The sequence below is a fragment of the Seriola aureovittata genome, chromosome 20, assembly GCF_021018895.1.
Source record: "Seriola aureovittata isolate HTS-2021-v1 ecotype China chromosome 20, ASM2101889v1, whole genome shotgun sequence".
NCBI classification, from domain to species: domain Eukaryota; kingdom Metazoa; phylum Chordata; class Actinopteri; order Carangiformes; family Carangidae; genus Seriola; species Seriola aureovittata.
The window spans coordinates 15618826-15635067 of NC_079383.1; the positions used below are offsets into that span (position 1 = coordinate 15618826).

Here is a 16242-nt window from a genome sequence, read left to right on the forward strand (position 1 = left end):
ATGGTGGGTTATTAAGAGTGCTAGGAAAGAATTTAATCAGGGATCTAATAGAATAAAGAATTCCAGGCACAAAGATATTACAATTGTACTTAATAACTGTAAAGCCAAATAATGGCCAAAGGCGTAGACATAAATAAGATCACAAAAATGCATATGATAGTAATGTACGGTAAGGCTGACATTAATTATGACTAAGACAGAAATTTTAAAAATTAATCTGAAGAATATTATATCTTCTTGTGTAATTGGATTTACATCAATATTTGTAAATTTACTTGGAGCACATTTAATTAAGAAAATACACATTTAGGCAATTGAACCTTTCGCTAAGAAAGAATAACTTCAAAGAGAAACAACATATTTAAAGCTGATACTAACAATTTCTTTAATAGCCAATTAATTGTAATAAAACTGCATTCAGTTTGGTAGTTTTGCCTAATGACAAGTACAAAGACACGACGTTTGCAATCATATAAAATATGGAGAGGCAGTTGATTGACTTTTGAATCTTACCAGAACTCACTCCTCTCTCTCTCACACACTCTCACACACACACACTAGATGGCGGAGATTAGAGGGCATTACATGTGTAATCAAAGAGATAAAATTGAGCAATTCAGCAATGCAAAGTCCAAAATATAAGATTGTGGTGAAAAATATTGTGTCTCACAGCAGTCTGAGCTGTAGACACTATGGAGAGGTCCAAGATGTTTCTCCTCTCAGTGAGAAAGAGTGACCATGTAGTGATACATGCTTGGAGCATTTCCCTGGCTGTCATCAGTCAGGTGATCTCAGACATCTTCTTTAGCCTGGCAAAGGACAGCAGCGTGCCCAACGGTGAGTGACTCGACTTCTACAGAATATTTCAATCATGTTGTCAGACCAAAAAGTCATATTCAGAGCTTGAGAGGACTGAATTTGATGGTTTTCATAAGCTGGTCTTGTCCACGTGGTGATATGTTACTGTGTGTAGTCAAAAGAAAAGTACTTTTAAATCTTAAAGTAATGAGTGTTTAACTCACAATAAATGACACATACATATATTTTTCAGCTTTAATTGCTGCATATTTGGTTGTGAATAGTTATTGTTATAGAGAAATACTTTTTTGACAGCAAGAATATATTAAATACATCAGAATCATAAATAAGAACATTTTTGCTGTGCACATCTTACTGACGACCTTTGCCCTGCCAGTCATTTGATCCTGGATGGAAGCCAATTAAACTAACAAGGCCATATAACAAGCTTCTGCACTTGCAATATAGACTGGTAGTCTGTCACATAAAATGTCAAGTGTATACTTGCTGTGAACAAATCAAAACACTGATTATAGATGTCACCCAATTAATATCCCAGTTAAAATGTGTCACTGTCCGGAAGCTTCTCATAAATCCAAACCGAGGATCAGCTGTTTTCTTCTTCAGCTCTGTTTCAGACCTCATTCAGGAATGTGTCTGAGACCTTCTCCCTGGAGGTGACTATGGACTGGTGGTCGGAAAGTTACTGGATTATGATTGACTTTTGGTCGAAGGCTTGGCTTGTGGAGGCAGTGGTCAGCCTTTTTAAAAGGTACCAAAGATTTCGTCTTTAAAACGTAATACAATACCAGAAAAATGGTTTACCAGCAAACGCTTAAATACAACAGAATGGTAACTAATATATCTGTTTAGAGTGCAACCAAACAAAGTCATGTAGGTATGCGCAGCAAGGCAATTTGAATCTAAGGTATGGCGGACTCCGCCACTAAAACAATTACATAATGTGATTACAGTTAATACTTTTACTGCTCCATCTGTAGAAATGTCCTCGGTCCGCAGTCTTGCAATCCGGAAATCCACCCACCAGTATTTTATCTGATGTGGACTGTCATTAATGTTGCAAGAATATGCAGCATGCTTCTATGGGACAGCCAGTAAGTTATGCACAATGTTGTTTTATCCGGTAGCACACACAACTGCAGCAACATTGACTCTCACAAAGAAATACGTCCATAAGCATTTAAAGCTGCTGTTGTTTTCCACAGCAATATATATGGAGCTGTCTTACTCAGATGGATTCTACCAGCCCTCAGCTTCTACATGCTCTACATGTCCTACTCTAACCTCAGCAAGCACAAAGCCTGGCTAGCCGTCAACAACCCCAGTGTGATTTCGTGGACACGATACCTGGTGAGGTCAAATTTACCATTTCACCATCATCAGTTGTGTGAATTTAGAGATATCTCTACATGAACACATGTGATTTATTCATTTGTGGCAGACCCAGAACGGATTGGCAGTGTTTGCCTGGTGGTCTCTCTTGAACGCTGTGGTCGGTTTTGGTATTGTGCTTAAGTACAAAGCTGGTGTACCGGACCCACTGGTCAGCACCATCGTGCTCGCCATCATCTCCTTGTGCACTTTAACCTGGTAAGAGCAGAAACCCTGGAGATTTAAAGGCATGTCTAATATTTGATTTTGTGTTTTGGTTGTAAAGCAGAATTATGGACGGAAATGACTGAAAACACATTTTGCGCCCCTCAGGTTCATCCTGCAGAGCTTCCTGTTAACCAAGCACTTGCGCTATACCTTCGGCGTTTACACCATTCTCATTCTGGGCCTGGGTGCAATGTTTACCAGAAGCTATCGTGCCCATGAATTCACTGCAAACACAGTCTATTGCGGTAAGATCCTAAAAGAGAGTGGTGAATGCATATTTATCAGTCACATTTGTATTTTTATTGTCGACATTTACCCTGACTTTCATGATCTTTAGGGTTTTTTATGCTCATGATGACCATCATGAGTCTGATCCATTTGATCTCTTCATGTTTGTATACGGAGGAGTCAAGCAAACCTCTTGCTATGGAGCCCTATCTGAACTTTGAGGGCTGTGTGACAGTGTGCCAACCAGAGGTGAAGATCAAGCAAAAACTTCACAACTGACATCACCATGAAAGCTTTCTGCAAAATCTGTTTTCATTTGGTGAAAAAACACAATAAAGAAAACCCAACTTGTGTATTATTCATTTCACAGTCACAATATCTGACCATTTATCCATGGGTCTAACTTAAATGTGAAAACAGTTATCATTTGCAAAGTGTGCACTTTACATTAATGACCCAAAGGGGGCAGCAAATACTCACTTCACACTGAGAACGTGACATGACAGAGAAATCTGCTGTACCAGAAGGTGGCACAGTGGTTCATAGCTTTTATATGGAAAATCTGACATAAAAATCATTTTATATTGAAAATCTCTTTAATGAAATTATTGAGCAGAATCTTCAAAACTGATTTTCATAAATTCCAAATCAACCCAAAACATTTTAACAAATATTATCCAAATACTATTTGTGTGTTTTTGAGGCCACATTTGATCAGTCTTTCTTCAAAAAAAGAAAATCCTGATGCACACTTTAAAAACTCTTAACATAAGCTGTACCAGGATAAGGTTACAGAAAACAGTAAACATCATAGCTGGGTTTCTTACTCAAAATAATGACATTTTCTAAATTGGTGGACAAAAAAAGTTGACAGTGAGAGACCCTCTCTGGGTCTCTCTGCCATGATGCCGCAGAGATTGTCACACATGCTTCAGTTTATAAGTGCCCTCTTTCTTGATGCGGCTTAAAGAATGGAATATCAAACATGCCCATTGGCTGTGGGGAAGAGCCGCACGACCTTTGATGAGGACGCCGGGCTGAATGGAACCAAACATCAGATGAAAGCAGCGGAGGAAAAAAAAAAGACAATAGGGATACAATTAATGTGTCCATGGATGGACATGCTGACCACACAGCTGAGCGAACTGCTCTCCGTTTGTGGCAGGGTTTTGTTTGGTGGGGCCATAAATAAATTAAATGCTAAAAGCTTACTGGCTGGTTATCTCCACATATTCAGAAACACTATTTCCTTAAGACATTTCCTTGATTAGTTGAACTGAGAATTACCAATTAGTTTGAAACAAACTACTTAGAAACCATCATTTTCTTTTTCCCGGCTGTTGGTGAAGTGTTACTTTGGTGTTTGCAGACAAACATTAGATTGCAAAAGTGCCTTCTGTGGTGGGTGGATGTCTGCGACCCTGATCATAAACTCACATTTGACTGCCTCATTTGGAGAAAATTCTGCAAAATCTCCGGCCTCATAATGCAGAACTGATTTGCCTTCAGGGTCATCGCCGAAAGAGGCCAAGTTAGAGCACATATGAGTGGAAATTCACTAATTACAAATCCGATCACTGTAATTTAGTCTTGTGTATGTTGAGTATGTTTGAGTTAAGTAATTCAGCTTCTATAAACATCAATCTTGATGGAATGTTACACTCTACTCCGCTTGGAAATGCAGGAATCACTGAGCTGTGGCTCAATCAGGAAGATTTTCAGTTTACGTTTAATCTAAACGTTTTTGCCATCATAAGGAAATCTGTTCGAGTTTTGCTATAAGTAGAGCAGAAATGATAATCAGTTAGTTGACTGACAGAATTGATTAGCAGCTATTCTAATAATCAAATAATCATTTAAGTAATTTTTAAAGCAGTTTTTCCAGTTTTTGAAATGGGAATATTTTTTTGGTTTTCTTTGTCTTCTATGATAATAAATTGAATATCTTTGGGCTTTGAACTGATTCAAAGGCAAAAGAAGACATTTCAAGATGTCACCATGGGCTCTGATATTGTTATTTTGTGACAATTTACAAACCGAAGCCCGAGCTAGAAGAATTTATCATCACCACTTTGGAGATACTGTATTAAAAGAGAGGACAGTGGTGAATTGGAGGAGCAGAGTCATAAAAAGTCTTAATTCAGAGCTGGATAGTCTAGCGGTCTTTTCACCTCTGACAACATAATGCAGCAGCTTAGTTGGTTAAAAATAGCAATGGCTTTTTACCAAATTAGGCCCAGTTTTCTTACAACACAACAGCAAAAATTTCTTAGGCAAGAGCAGAAAATGAGATTCCCTCATACCATTTACTAGCCTGTATCAGATTACACAGGTCCAATCAAATTTTCTTTTGAACTTAATTTCTATTATTCCCTCCCCGCCAAAAACAAATTGCTCAATTTTTTTTTCTAAACACCTACACGTGTTCAAAGTAATTTAAAGATATCAGGTGATGCTGCACTGTTGAAAGTAGCTGCAAAGTCCATTAAATTGCTTCATGGATGTGACTCCTGCACATATTGCACTGTGGTGTTATCACATCATTCCTCTAGAGTGCTAAGGCCGAATCCTCCCTGGAATAAAGCACTTGGGAGAAACGGCAGACGTGAAGGAGGAAATGGAGGTGTTTTACCGTCTGGCAGCCTTGTAATTGTTTCTATACTCTCCAAAGACTTTTTCCTCCATAAGAGAAATAACCTAGATATGCAAATGCGCATTCCCCCAATTAATTTAATTCATATAATTATGCAGAGAAAAGGAGATTGGGTTGGAAAAGAAGTCTTACCTTGTGCCAATTTGTCCTCCCACTCAAGCCCCCTCACTCTGCAGGGTACAGCTAAATTAGCTTGGAATTTTGAGGCATGCTCGGCTACACAGATGAGCATCAATTATCTGTAACATTTTAATGAGTGGTCTTCAGCCTATTGGAAACAACAAACAGTGAGTTGGTGGTAGTAATCAAGGTGACTTAATACGTAAGCATGACCTTATGACCCCCTTTTTGGTGCTTTTTAATGTTTTAATTTAAAATAGAGCTTTACATTGCCCTTTACTGTATGTTCAAGCAAATTTCACTGTGCTCCCATGTGAGCTCTGCTTAGGTTTTCTTAGCAGGATTTAAGCCTCATATGCTACACTGAAAGACCGTCTGTTAAGACTGTTATCATGAAAACTCCTATTTAATTTGTGAAATCATTCAGGATTAATGGATCCTTAATTTAGTAGTAGTATAGTTTCACTCTATTTGGGAATGTCTTTGTTTTAGGTTTTTTCTTTTTATTTAGAATAGATTTTCCCAGTTTACAGGATTTGTTAGATATAGTATAAAATGACAAGAAAGTAAATTATTAAAAGAAACAATGTATTTGAAATCGGAGCTACAACCAGAAATTAAGAAATTTTCTAACCAACTTTGTCTTATATGACTTGTTTCTTATCTAATCCACTCAAGAGAGTGAGTGGTTTCATTCCTAAATAAACTATATTGCTATAGTTTTTTATAACTCTAATTTTATGTTTAAGTGATCCAACAGATTACCATATTTATTATTATGTACAATTTACATAATAGATTTACTTATTTTTAGATTTACTTACCAAGTTTCAGGTGTCTCACTGCTTTCATTACAGTAAGCACAGTATATGTTGGACCTGTACCAATTCTCCAATGAACAAGTTTTGAATAATGAATTTCTGTTCTACTGGTTCAACATGTTAAACAGCTGATAGAGCAACAGCAGCAACAACAACAACAACAACAGCAACAACATGTTGAAGTCTGACATACTGGCTTAAACTGGAAGCAAACAAACTTCAACAACCCTCAAATAATACAAAAGTGGCACAGTGATGCCAATTAGCCTGGTAAAACAATTAGAATATATGTAAATGCTTTGAATTAATTAATCCCATGACACAGTTACACTAATTAGCTAGTAATCCCCAACTCCTATTGCTCCATATTTAAGACAAACCCACTCAGTCCAGATATGGGGACAGCAGACGCCAAAGAGTGAAATCTGTAGGAATAATTATTATTTTAAATGGATGATTTTTTAAAAACTAGATCTGACTAATTAGTCGTACTTTTCTGTCAGTACGGATGAGCAATGACAAATGTAGCTTTCTAGGACGCAGGCAAACCAACAAGGAACTTGTTGATGTTAATCAAAAGATAAAGACTTTAATTTACAGTTGAAATTAAGGGATCCATAATTAGAGTGAACACAGGTCTCTAGTAGTCTGTAAATGACTTTAAAAAGACAGATATATAATTCAGTGCAGCATGTTTAGAAGCAGTCTCAAGAGCGGAACAGCTGACAACTGGTGATTGTCATATGTCTACAGATGTTTTTCACATGTGTTTTCACACAAGGTGAACAAAGTAATTCTGCTTCTGCGATGTGAGAGAAGAAAAACAACACGGTCAGCCAGGGGTTTGTGAGGGCTAAGTTGATTGAATGTTGAAAGATGCATAAACAAAAGTGCCAGCTGGAAGAAAAAAAAAACTGAAGATGGCTTGTGCTTGAAACACTGCAAAATAAAACAAGAAAATTAGTATTTTGAGAGTGCAGCCTAGTTTCATATTTGATTCAGAAATATTGAAATTATGTCAAAATACAAGGAGTCTTCATGCATGGGTGTCACTGTTTAGTCAGCATCGCCTCGACTTCAGTTCATCATGAGCGCAGCAAACGTATCTTAAATTGCGTATTAAATGAAAGCAGCCATAATGACTGAATACCTAATTGAAAGGCTAACTGTGTCCCTCTGTGTCCAGTCTTTATGGTAAGCTAAGCGAAAGCTTCATATTTAGTGGACAGACTTGAGGGTGATATCAATCTTCTCATCTAGCCCTAAGCAAGAAAGCAAATAAGAGTAAACTAGTGCTTTAACTACAGATGGATCAAAACGTCTAGGCTACATTACGCATTCCTTATGAATATCACATTCACAAATATTCATGGCTTGGAGCAGACAATGCAATCTGATCAGCAGATGACCATCAGTACATACTGCTAAATGTTTCACCATCATAAACCACAAAACAAGAGGTTCAGATGTCCTAATTATGATGATACCACAGCAACCTGTCACATAAACCCATTAGTAAAATACTTCTCTATATGTTGCTGAGTTTCCTTTAAAGTCATTATTGCAGGGGAATAATTATCAAAATAGGCTTTAAGTAATACAATCATATTTACATCTCTTCACCCGATATGTAATATTATTCTCAACTAGAGACCCAAGCTTGCAATGAGCCTGTAAGCAACCCTTCAAAACAAATAACAATAACCTAGAGGGAAATATGCAGCGAAACAAATTCAGCCAATAACGCTGACAACACTCTGTAACATGAGTATTCATATTTCAGCACTTTGCAATTCATCAGTGTAAAGGCATCATAATTTCACATGCCAAAAAAAAACAACCAATGAAAAAGAAACTCAGCAAAAACAACAAATGAGACACAGTTATTAGCCTACCAGTGTAAACGAGGATGCCAGAAAAAGCTGAAGTTAGCTAAAACTTAGCATCCAGCATAGTACAATATCTAGGCCACAGATCATAAAGCATTTTAACTGCAAGAACCATAATGTTAATCACCTAAGCACAAAAACAAAACCCACAGTAGCATGTTAGCATAAATACCTAGCGCTTACCTTGTGAAGCTGACAGGAAAAACTCCACTACTGGCTTTAAGTGCACCCTGAAGGCAAAAAAAGCTCTGATAAACCAACTGTACGCTGCCAGCTCAGTACCAGACAGAATACAAACACAGTTAGCAACTAGCTGGTGAATAAAATGGAGAACTTAGCAGCTGTTAATTATGTCAGTGGAGACCAAAACAAAGCTAAAGAAAGAGGGATTATTGAGCGTACATTCGCAGGTTGGGCTGAAACACGATGCTAATGTTGCTCCATGTCTGTTGGATTTGGGATGTGTTTATGCTGTTTGTTTCTGCAGCACACAAATCGCCCAAAAAAGCAAGTTTATTGACCTCTTGTGTTCATAGTGTTCATATCTATGCTGATGTCGATGCTGTTTGTTGTTAATAAATATCAGGATCATCAATATCATTATGCCATGGCTGTATTCACTCTTTGCCCACTGGGAGATTTTGCTTGTCCAATGTGGCAGCGAAGCTAAAATAAACTTCATTTATTAAATCATGATGATAATTTTTCTAATGTGATTACATTTGTTATGCTCAATATATCTTAACATGTTAAAATCTAATTTCAATGTCAAGGAAAATACCAATACATGAGCAGAAGAATACAGTAAATAAGCAAATGTCATCTTGAAATAGTGCTGCAAGCTGTGTCAATGTGGCAGAGTGTCTAACTTAAAAATTCTATATTATGTTACATCAAATGAGCATAACAAAGGACTGAAGACTGGGTGATGCAACTGTAGACTTCCAGTCATTTCCAGGATCAAAAGCTCAGCTGCAATCCACAAGTTAGACTGAGGAAGATGACAGGCTCACCTTCCTAAATTAGATGTGTCACTGGTGACTTCACTTTAAGCAAACCAATGGGGCAAATCAACCGCAGACACAGAAAATAGGACAGTATACCCTTATTGTATGGCGTCTGGCAAGGGATCAGTTTCAAGTATCTGACTCATTGTACCCCAAAGGTCCAGGGTCTCTGATTGCAGCAAATTACACATTAAAGGGCCCTTCATACTGTTGCAGAAGTGCTCCCAACACACTAGCTGCTGTCTGAGAAGATATGTGATACGTGGGGTGTGTGTAAGGGAGTGTGAGTTTCTGAGTGTGTGTGCGTGCGTGTGTGCGTGTGTGTGTGTGTGTGTGTGTGTGTGTGTGTGTGTGTGTGTGTGTAATTTATTTTTCACTGAGCAAGGTGAGAGGAGGATTGGAGGAAATAGGCCCAGGTGCCAGACACATGAAAAGGAGCGAAATCAACAGGCCTTGACAGTGAAGCTGAAACATGCGTGTGTTAGCCACTGAAAACACAGATGTTAACAAACAACCTAATAGTGTACATTTAAAGAGGTTCCTGACTGTAGTAGAGCAATATTAGATAACGTATTGTAATTCTAAGCCACACTTATTCACTGTTGCACATGAAAATGCTAATGTCATTTTAAAGAAATATGAAGCTTCAGCCTGTTTTACCTTGGCCTGTCCCTAGGAGCAGTAGACAGATGGTTCCTATGAGTTTCCTGGCATATGACCTTGAGTGCTTTATTAATTTCCTTATTTTTTTTAGGGCAATACCTCAGGCTATTCACCTAAAAGATGAGTCAGGGGATCACTTGAGGCATAAGATCTGAAATTAGACAATTTCCAGTTAAAAAGACTTCAACAGTTCATTAACTATTTCAATTATAAATTCTTGTTGAAGAATAATTAAATTAAAATGATCAAATTAGCTTTTGTTTTATGTGTAAGCTACTCTTTTCAATTATTCAAAGGATAGTAATTATTTAAGGTATTTAGTGACGGATTTGTTTTAACATTAAAAATGGAAATAACTGCATCCAGTTGTCTCTGCTAGATTTATGCTTAAATTCATTGACAGCATTTTAAAGTGATAAATGCAGAGGAGATTATTGTGCAGAATAATTCTATGGTGAGGTTGAGATGCTTTGAAGTGCCCAACACAAACTGGCATTTAACCGCTTGAATTAAAAAGCTGAGAGAATGACAAACCCATCTGGAACAATCAGATTCTCCCTCGAGAGTTTGAACTGGGAATTCATTTAGGATAAAAGACATGTGGATTCATGTTTTGACAGACATCTATAATGCCTGTCACACAGGGAGTGAAGTGACCAAAGATTCATAATGCATGCACTGACTCATTGTGTTTTTCGAAATGCTTTGCACTCAATGTGTCATCTTTGGAAAGGTGTGAATAAGACTGAATATATAATCTGCATCGTGGTCATTCAAATGCAAGAGGAAAGAGACAAGGAAATCCTTCCCTGCCTGATAAATCCACATATAAATTGACAGATCAGTACACACCATAAGGGAAAATAGCACTTTAAGAACATATTTACTCCGCTGAAAACAAATAGTAATAGCATCTCTCAGATTCACCCAGTCAGCTAACTTGTGTCAGGACTCATGAATAAATAAGTGCTGGAAGAAAAAGTGTTGTATACTGACATTGATGTTGACAGCAACACATCATATATCCTTGCAGTAACAATTTGACCATTTCTTCCTGTTAACTTTCAATCTGCCATCTGCTGCTGCTTGAAATGCTAGTAACATAGCAGTGTTTCCAGTTTTCAAGTTGACAGCACGACACAGGGTCAAAGCAATTTATCAAGATGATTGCTGTACAATATCGACACTTCTGGCCCTTATATTATGTGCAACAACTAAGAACCGGCTGAACAGTTCAGGGGAGATCACTAAGGTGGAATGACAAACTGTGTGCATCAACCACAACTTCAAGAGAGGAAATAAAGAAGATATTTGATTGAGAGGGGTGTGTGGTAAAAATCACAACTCACCAATTAAAGAAAGATGTGTAAGAATATGTGCTTGTTTGCTATTCATCCAGGGGTCCATAAAAAAATATTCATAGTGACAATTAAAATCATCACAGCTTACACACAAGTGACAATTACATTATGATAACTAGAAACTGCAATTTCTTCAGAAATTGCAGTGGGATTACTGGTTTCTGCTGTTCTAATTTAGTTTAGCTAAAACTTAATTGTATTACTGCTTTGAATTTGTATGAAGAAGCAGTTGAATTAGTGTGAAGAGATGGGGGAAAAAAGGGGGAAAGGGATGAAGAATGCAAACTGTAGAGGAAGCAGTGAAAAAAAGTTTAAAATGTGAGTCATATTGTGGAGGTGAGTACAGAGAGAGAAACTGAGCTGCATTTCCTCGTGCATACCCTACACTCTAAATCCCAATTCACTCACTCGATTTAAAAGTTTATTAGAAACGGCCTGCACACAAAACTTGTTTACATGCATACCAACTATGGAGGCGATGGAAATCGTAAGGCAACGCTTGCCGCCCTGAACAATAGAACCAACCTCAACCCAGGCCGGATAGGCGGACTGCTGGCCCTCTGCCTAAACACCACCTATTTCCAGTACAGCAGCCAAAAGCATGGCAGTGCCATGGGCTCACCAGTATCTCCCATCATAGCAAACCTCTGCATGCAAGAAGTAGAAAGCAGGGACCTGAACTCTTTCAGAGGAACAGCACTGGGCCACTGGTTCAGATATATGAACGACACATGGGTCAAAATTAAAACCCAGGAAGTGCATGCCTTCATAGAACACATCAAGTTCACGCACACTGAAGACGACAGGAGCCTCCACATTGGAGTATACAGGAAACCCACCAACACAGACCAGTACCTACTAACTCTCACAAACCACTGGAACACAAACTAGGAGTTATCAGAACCCTGCAACACCGAGCTGATAATGTGCCAAAGGTAAAAATTCGAACATGGACTTAAGATAAGATGGGTGCCGGGGGAGGCAGCTAGCTTGGCCCCATCTCGGACCGGTGCTGAGCTGCAAGCTAGCTGCCGGAGGAGGGACTTATCCCCTGAGAGAAAAACATAACTGTGTGTACGACATTTCATGACAATCTATCCAGCAGTTGTCAAAGCAAGCATTTTGTTCAAAACCTCAAACATCTGCCTAGGTTCGAGGAGCAGTTTGCATTTAAAAACTCACAAGAGGAGATAAAATGACATTGAACAGATGACAGATTTATGGCTCCACAGACAATAATACAATTTACACAGCGCTGCAATTTGTACACAAACTACATGAAATAAAAATGTAAAGATAAAGCTCTTTCAAAATAGGAAAATAATAAACAAAATACAAAAATAGATCAGTCCCCTTCATATTGAAATCCACAACTCCAGCACTCCTATGAAATTATGGAGTCAGAAAAACAAGAGTTCAGTTTCTTTGTCCCTGTGCAGATGTGTGTGTTGGATGTTCTGTACCTGTGACTAGTACTACTACCTGGGCAGAGTTAATAGTGTGCATGCTTCCTTACCTGGGGTCCATGTGAATTAATCAAACTGGTCAGATGTCTTCTATGGACACACCATTTCCACGTTCATCCACAATCTCACAGGTTAGGCTCACCATCACAGATTCCTCACAGATTTTATCTGGTAAACAAAAACCAATCTACACAAATATTGCAGAATGATAAGTTACTCTGTTCTCTATGTCTGACATAAGACCTCAATGTGCAGTATAACCAATAACTAAGGATATACTTAATTTAACATGAAATGAATTACTCTTTATATGTGAATATTATATGTTTATGATTTTTTACACATCAAATTTTATGAATTAAATTATCACTATTAACCTTCCAACATACAACTCAGTTCAACAACAATACAACTGTACTACAACATTAAGAGTTATCTCCACTGACAAATGGCTGTAATGTAAATGGGATATGTACAATGGGCCTTTATTATTATATATTTTATTACTTTACTTCTATTACTTTACTTTATTATCATATATATATTTCATACAGCTTGGAGCTGTTCAACAACTCAAACCAGCAATTGGCGCTACGATACCCTCCTAACCGAGGGCCAACGGTTAGCGATAAGCACTTGCGATTAGCGTTAGCTTTCTTCTCAGAACATTAAAACAATTATAAAAAACACACCAAAGTACACTGCAAACATTAGACAACAATTCTCATTAGCTCGACTGCTTTTTGTGAAAAGTATCTGAAATTAGACAGGAAATATATCGTGTATTATCTCTGATCACAGTTGCTAGCAACAGACTAGCAAAGAATGTGTGCTAAAACTCACCGGGATTTCAACACTAACAACTCGACAGAAGCTGTGTCCCTCAAGTTCACAGTCAGGATTCTAATAAAATAACAGCTTATTAGCGTTGACATATATAAATATTCAAGGGTTTTCTGTGGTGTTTCCTACCAAGTATTCTTTAGCTGATCTGTAGCACGTTCTCAAGCCGTTTCAGGAGGAGGTCACGAGGGAAAGTGAGGGGCTTTTCGGAAACAGCACATAGCGCTACCTACACTAGGTGTGCAGAGTGTATTGTGCTCCCACGGGAAACAACATGAAACCACCATGGCAACCACACTCCTAATCAATATATAGGGTTTTAGTACCCCCATGTATTATATATGGGTTACACATGGTTGCAAAATATGATTTTAAGAACCATGCAAGCTGTTCTGTACTACTTGCCATATCTTCAGATTACAGGTTCATGTTGCTGGACAGTAATTAAAATGGAATAAAACCAAGTTCTGAGTCTTTTTTATTGTCTAACTGTTTCTTAAGTCAAATATTTCCAACGCCTATTTCCCATTTTTAGTGTGTAACAAGGTACAATTACAAAATAATGCTTCCATTTCAGTATTAGCAAATTTCAGAGAAAAGTTTCAACTTATTATAAATTAATGCCTGTGCAAGACAGTAAGTTTTGCAATGGCAGGAACAAAATGTAATCCAAAAGAACAACACAACAGCATCAGTATTCACCACGGACGTGCACAAACATCTCTCTGAATCACAAAAATTATATTTTTCTACATCATTAGACTGCATGATATTGTCAGGTTAGAGAACACACTGTTGATGTACATGGTGTGGTGCAGTTATTGGAATGCATCCTGTACCCGAGGTCATTGTCACATTGAGTCAACCTTTAAAAAAAATCTTTTTTGAGCACACACTAGTTGGGAACATTGATTTTTTTTTTTTGCTCCCTGTGTATTCTCGTCAAACAGGACCTCCACTCTCCTCCGTCTTCCCATTGAATCACTTCTTCTATTCCTTCATCCACTGGGCCAGTGCTGCTTGCCTCAGCACATCACAACCTAACACCTTGTCTGTCTGAACCTACTTCGCCCCAGCCAACTACTGACACACACTGATACTGTAATTAGGAGAGGGTGGTACAGCGCGAACAGATGTCATTAACTTTCAGGAAGGAGTGACAGTAGAGCTTGACAGCGTCAACCTTAAGAATTCAAGTTCAAACGTTTAGCCATTTATCTTCCACAGCACATTTAACCTGTTTCATTATTTATTGTCACCTTAGGACATCTTACACACAGGCTTTTCTACTGCATGTGAAATTAATAACATGAAAGTGTGTAAAAAAAATAAAATAAAATACTGAGCAGCTAATAAACAGCTCGATGCTACAATTACCAAAGTGGTGTGGAGCTGCACTTGGAAGCAAATGCACCAATGAAAGATTCAATAGATCATGATACTGCGTCATCAGAGCAGTCCAGGTTTTAAAACACATTTATACGTATGACTCACATGTGACATTGTTGGATCATATACAGCAAACAGAAAGTGACCTTATGTGAAACCCCATGTTTCTCTGTGTTTAACATTCAGTCACTCATTGCACAATTACTGCAGGCCAGACCCTAAGGCACATCACTGAATTTATGTGGCAGGTTTAGCACCAAAGTCCCTGATCCAAGACTGTATCCCATTTTTCTCTCTGGTCATTTTTCCAGCACCTACAACATCAAGTTGTATTTGCTGACAGTGTTAAATTCTGGTAGTAATAGGAATAATTGATGACTAGCTATTTATGGGGATGAGACCAGTCTGGAGGGACAAGGTCAGAGATGTGATTTACAGTAATGTGCAGAGAGAAAAAATACCCCTGAGAGCAGAGGGAGTGTGATGCTTGTCTTCAGTATGACCAAGGTGAGTCGTATCTGCTTGGAGCAGCACACAGTGTGATTTTTCCGGTGACAGACTTAAATACTATAAGCTTGATTAGTGTTCACACTTTTTCTTTTTTGTGAAGACAGAGACTATACTGCACGATATGAGCCCTCCCAGTGTTTTCATCTGAGCTTACTGCAGTGCACTTTCAGCTAAACAGCTGGAAGCACAAGTATGTCATCTGTTTTAATAGGGGCCGCTTTGCACTGACACTTTAAACAGGTTGCATTAGTGCCTTCATAGCCCTATAATTAGCAAGACACAATTTTGCAAAGCAGGTTATTCAGCAGTGACTGCAGAATTAACTGCTAAGCTGATTTGATTTTGTGCAGCAGCATCACCTGTATGGAGGAGTTAAGTGGGTGGGGGTGGGGGGGTAATTAGAGGGGTTGGGAAGGTGAAAGGAAAAGGGCACTACAGCTTCTCAAATATGTTTTTCCTCGAGCAGGTGATGATGTGATAAACTCCTAGTGTGCCTTAACATGCATGCAGCAGCATATGTCATGGTTACTAATTGAACCACACTCACTCTCTTTAAACAGGTGTTTCAAACAAATCCCGTGGATTAGGAAGAAGTGTTCACACAAGCAGCAATAAACACTTATTGTAACCTCCGAGGTTGCTGAGGTAAAAGAGGTGGCTGGTGACCAGTTACTGTAAAGCCACTGACTGTGACATTTACACTGCAGTAGCAGCTGAAACCCAAGTGCATGCAGTGTTTTAATATGGGACTTAATGCCGGCTGTGATGCAACAAATACAGGCTCTATTTTTTCTATGATGGTCCAACAACTTTTATATGTGTTTCCATTTATTATCAGTTACTGTAGTTTCTATGACACTAAACAGCCAGTTTA

General features: G+C 38.2%; 1 long non-coding RNA gene across 2 annotated transcripts; it reads right to left on the reverse strand.

The window, feature by feature from the left end:
- Nucleotides 1-6731: 6731 nt before the first annotated feature.
- LOC130161494 (uncharacterized) lies at nucleotides 6732-13671 on the reverse strand. 2 transcript variants are annotated; one of them, XR_008826158.1, is made up of 4 exons: nucleotides 13599-13671; nucleotides 12677-12813; nucleotides 8313-8359; nucleotides 6732-7179 (listed from the first exon to the last, which is right to left on the reverse strand). It is a non-coding gene; the product is annotated as an uncharacterized LOC130161494 (long non-coding RNA). The 2 variants fall into 2 exon arrangements; XR_008826159.1 differs by lacking the exon at nucleotides 13599-13671 and adding an exon at nucleotides 13470-13589.
- Between the last annotated feature and the right edge of the window lie 2571 nt (nucleotides 13672-16242).